General features: G+C 38.5%; 1 protein-coding gene across 2 annotated transcripts in view; it reads right to left on the bottom strand.

Annotated features, from left to right (window-relative positions):
- Positions 1-5,477, bottom strand: part of HTR2A (5-hydroxytryptamine receptor 2A) — a 60,383-nt gene that overhangs the window by 6,450 nt on the left and 48,456 nt on the right. The gene's annotated exons all lie outside the window — the stretch shown is intronic.

Below are 5,477 nucleotides of genomic sequence, written 5' to 3'. Positions count from 1 at the left end.
TTGATGACTCTTCATTTCCTTCATTCCTCTCTGTCCCTGGCCTGTTTCTGGGAATATTCTGTGGGCCAAGAAGAGATGGAAGAAATGTGGCTCCAAGAGGGACATCCTCTGAGATTCTGGGTACGCGTCAGTTTTGCTTATCCTTCACAAAACTCTTGATTGTAAAAGTTAAGACACGGTTTCCAAGAAGAGTGTTTTGCTGTTCTAATGTTTGAACATATTATCTGTGAAAGGTGTTGCCTGTACTAATCTACAGGATCTTTGTTAGTGTAGTTATTCACTAATTAGAACGGATACAACCAACATGCCTCCATGGGTGTGGTGAGGATAAAATGAATCAAATAGGCAGAGTACCTAGGACAGTGCTTAGTGCAGAGCAGATGTTCTACCGATGGTAGGTAAGCATGAGAGTAGCTTTCTTTGCAGGATTATTCAGATTAAATACACTAACTTGATTTTTCTCTAATTTTGTTCTGTTTTGCTTTGCTTGTGTATGCTGGACTATAATGTACAATAGATCTTAAATCAAACGAAGTTAAAAAGACTTTTGGCTGTTGTCTCTATAGTTAATAAATAATGATGTAATTATTATCTTCTGCCAGGGTGACAAAGGGTCTCAATCAATTTTAGTTTTGTACAGCTAGAACTGTTGATTGCTTTTCTAAAGTGATGAATTATAGCCATTATGATTAGTCATGATATATAGAAACAAAATATCAACTGTCCAAGAAAAAAGTATATGATTTTGCATTTTCCTGATTAATACAAAGGAAGTCACCACCTTGAGAGCCTTTTGCCCTATTTGTCTGTGACCTGGTAATTTATATAAGTGGCAATTCTCAATTAACCAGAATATAGGATTACCTAAAACACCAAATTTCAGTCATTTGGAATTCAGATATGTACCGTGCCCTTGTTTGAGGAGACATACTTTCTCTCTCTCTCTCTTTTACACACACACACACACACACACACACACACACACACACACACACACACACACACACACACACACACACACACACACACACACACACACACACACACACACACACACACACACACACACACACCTCCAGAATGGCCCAGCTTCTGTGGTCAGGGAGGGAAAGGGATGATGGAGCCATTTCACTGAAGTACAGATTCCTCCATTAGCTCCCTGGGATGAAGAGCCACTTTAAAGCAGCTGGGGCAAGAGGGCACAGATAGGTCATCTACTAGGGAGACCTTGGTTTGGAGGGGCAGAATCAAACTGATTAGGTCTTTAAATGGCCCATTCCTCTTTATATGTAACAAAAATATCTTGAATGCTCTCAAATACCGTTCTTTTCAGTGTCTTACTCATAGTAGATGGTAAGCAAGGGTTTAGGGAAAGAATACCTAGACAGTTAAAGCAAAACTCTATAAAAGAGGGGGAGGAATTTATGGCAAAGAACATTTAGATAGACTTTGTGGGTACAATAAGCAATTCAAAAACAAGCTCCTACCAAGAGAGACAAAGACATTCCCTGGTAGCCAAGATTGTGGTCACAGCCATCTCCAGTGCATTCATTTTCTGATTGCTTTGTTTGATAATAGCTGCTTTTGGAGACCTGAGATCTCCTCTCACTTGAAATTTCTGCATATAAAGCGTTTTCCTTTATGAACAAACAGACAGTAGTTTGAGCTACGTGACTCTGCATTTTGTTTAACGTATTTTTCTGAGGAGTGGAAAACAGCAATCAAAATTCAGTATGAGTATTGGATACTCCTTGCTCATTTTTATTTTTTTTATTCAGACTAAGACAATGAAATAATAGGAAACATTGACACCCAGGAACATGAAGGCTTTAGCTGGTGTCTTTCTTTTAGGGTAGCCCTGCCTAATCTTCTTGTATAAAGTTTGCACTTCTGGTTACCACAGTCAGGATAAATGGCTCTAACCCTGTAGCACTGGCTGTGAAAAGCAAGCTTTATTCTTAATCCTAGATTTTTACACTTTAATATTTTGGGACTGAAGGTACTTCTGAGACAGTGTTTCCTTGGGAAATAAGAAGGTTGATTTACTAGGGAGAGATCCTCTGATAGGGAACCGGTGGGAATTCCCAGGTCGTCAGGTCAGGTAGGAGGTGGAGAGGAAAGAAACAAATACCTCGGGACTCCCGTGAAAAAGACCAAATTTTGGTTCATAGGTTTAATTTCCCCTGAAACTACTACATTCCCTTTGCATTTTAACACATGCTGAATTTTTTCAAGTTATAAGAATGGATTTACTAGCAGTTTGACAGAAAGTGAATACTGAAGGCTGGTCATCATACCACAGGGAGAGAGAGATTGAATATATAGGCCAACTGGGGCTGAGACTCACCATCCATCTAATACAGAGTTAGCTCTGAGTTAGCTCAAGAGTTGCTGAATTCCATATAATTGATGGTCTGCTGACAGGGCAGGTGTACATAGCAGTGAAAGCGAGACATAGATGTCAGTTACCCAAGAAATTGTATGTTTCTTCTTAGATTAATTCTGAATATCTCTGACAATAAATTGTAACTTTTCAAAGTACTTTTACTTGTATTCATTTACTCTGAATTGATTTTTTTTTACAAAATTGTAAAAATACTAACCACATTGCCCTATAGGCAGATAAACATTTCATTTTAAGGAAAAACTGAGGCTTAGCAAACTTAAGTAATTTATTTAGAATCACACAGCAACTTAGGGGGAAAAATCAAGACTCAGGTTTCTCAATTCTTATGGCTGATTATTTGTTTCTTTAATGGTAGTTATAAAAGTCTATGATTATATCAGAGGTCCTTAACATCGGTTTTAGGAAGAGAGTGATAGTCCTAAAATCTGCAAAATTTGTATTATGTACACTGTTTTGGAGAAGATAGAGCCAGAATTTCTCTGTAGCAAGGACCTAGGGGTGGCAGCTGGTTGGGTGTGGGGAGCCGGGCAACCTGTCTTGTGGCTATATTTGTTTTTAATTTGACTGTTTGATTATTTGGGGGTGGTCTGGAGGCTGTAGATGGAGATCATGTTCCCAGACCATATTCTACATTTCTTTTGAGACGTGTCTAATGACATCCTTCTTTCAAGGCATCCCTTGTATGAAGCCTTCCCCAAATTATTTCTCTCCATAATAAGAACTCCTTTTTTCTCACTCTCTAGTCCTTCCTCACCTCCATAAATAATTTACACTGAGCTAACTCACACTTCTAATGCCTTAGAATTTTTCTCTAGAAATGTCATTTCAACCACGTGATGATAATCTCATTAATGGCAGAGATATCATTTCTGTTACTTATTGCAGGTCTCTCCAGCATCATGCAGCTCTGTTCATACTTGGAGCTTAGTAAATGCTTGTGGGATTAGTGAGCAAATGAATGAGAAGAAGAGAAAAGATAAGGAATTATAAATGTAAAGTATAATCAATTTTATAGACACAACTTGCATTTACTGGATTATTTCAGAATATTTTCCTTCATTTCGGCCCAAAAAACAAATGAGTAAATGAGGTTACCAATTAGCCACATAGGACAGAAAGAGGGAAAACGGATATTTATGTGACACTTAACTTGTATACCTTGTGAGAGAACTATGTATAGGATTAACCAGCACATGTGCTGACTACCTTAACAGCTAAAATCACAAGGGAAAAGATGGCTGTGAAATGCGGCACCTGAGAGAGAATCAGGAGACCTGGGTTTATTCCTGACTGTTCTAACTCATAGATCTAGAGCTGTTGTTTTTCTCAAAGCTCTCTTTCAAGTAAATTAAATAGGTATGTTTTAGGAAACTAGAGCATGATACAGTGGGGAAGGCACAGAATAGGGCATCACAAGACACAGGTTTGCACCATCACTAGCTGAGTGACCTTAGGCTGCTTAATTTTAAAGCCTCCCTCTGTAAGGTGGAGATAATAAAAAGAGGCCTTCCCTAATTTACCTACAGGGTTTTGGTGAGAAAACAGTGAGGTGGTGTCAATTATTTTGTAAACTCTTAAGTTGAAAGTGATTATTATTAACTTGTCACTATGCTTGATTCTGTGGGTACCACAGAAGACCTTTGAGAACCTTTGTTAAGTCTAAGATATTGCAGGGAAAACGAAACAGACATAGGGGATTTAGAAAGACAACAGTGCAGGATAGAATGAGATCAAGAGGCAAAATAGGCGACGTGGATAAACACTCCTACACGATGTCAGAATGTGATGATCATTGTGGGTTAGTGTCTCCAGGAAAGAGTTGTGTAGGGGACAGGATGGCTAAGCTGGGTCTTGTGGGTGAATAGATTCTGGACAGGGGTCAGGCGCAAAGGCAGGGAGACAGGTATACGATCGCTGTACATCCAGGGCCGAAGTGCACTTGGCCTTGCCAGGGCTGAGTTGAACTGGGTTTGGCAGGCAACTGAACTCAGGAGTAAGCGCACATGCTCATCAGAGGCATCAAGCAGGTCCTCTGTCTGTGATAGCAATCTGTTTTAGTCATTCATCCAGTGATCAAATATTAATCAAACATACAGTGAACTAGCCACTTTAGGAATTGAGAGGAAGAAGCTGCTTGAGTCTATAATCACTACAGTTCAAGACTTTTGGCTGTCATTCACGAGCTCACAACCCAAATCAAGCCTAGGAGGAAGAGCATACGAGGTGTAAGCAGAAAATCTACATTTAGCACTGACATCAAATTGTTAAAATGCAATCAAGATAAATCTGTATCTACCCTGGATATTTTTTTAAGGTAGCTATAACGCAGGATAGCAGTTCTCAAACATTTTGGTCTCAAGACTCTTTTACACATTGAAAAATTACTGGGGACTCCAAAGCGTTTTTGTTTCTGTGGGTTACATCTATAAATATTTGCTGTATTAGAAATGAAAGCTGTGAACACTGAAGATAATTTATCAATCCATTTTAAAATAAAATGAATAAACCCATTATATATTAACATAAATAATATTTTTTATGAAAAATACTTATGTTTTCCAGAACAAAACAGTGAGAAGAGTGGCACTGTTTTGCAGTTTTGAAAATCTCCTTAATGTTTGGCTTAATAGAAGACAGCTGGATTCTCACATATGCTTCTGCTTCAGTCTGTTATATTGCATGTCAGGTATCCTCTGGAAAATTCCCCTGCACCCTCATAAAAGGATGAAACAGAAGAGGGCAAATGACGCTTTATATTTTCCCAGGTTTACTGAGATATATTTGACACAAACCATTGTGTATGTTTAAGGTGTACAATGTGACGATTTGATACACATATATTTTGCGAAATGTTTACCACAATAAGGTTAGTTAACACATCCTTTACCTCACATAATTACCATTTTTTGTTGTTACAGTGAGAACATTAAAGCTCTACGCTCATAGAAACATTCAAGTATACAGTAAGTATTGTTAACTGTAATCACCACGCTGTACCTTAGAGTCCAGAACTTATTCATCTTAGAACCAAAAGTTTGCACCCTCATTTCCCCCAACCCTGGGGTTGGTA

The sequence above is a fragment of the Mesoplodon densirostris genome, chromosome 17 (genome assembly GCF_025265405.1).
Source record: "Mesoplodon densirostris isolate mMesDen1 chromosome 17, mMesDen1 primary haplotype, whole genome shotgun sequence".
NCBI classification, from domain to species: domain Eukaryota; kingdom Metazoa; phylum Chordata; class Mammalia; order Artiodactyla; family Ziphiidae; genus Mesoplodon; species Mesoplodon densirostris.
This window is presented reverse-complemented; position numbering and strand designations above follow the sequence as displayed.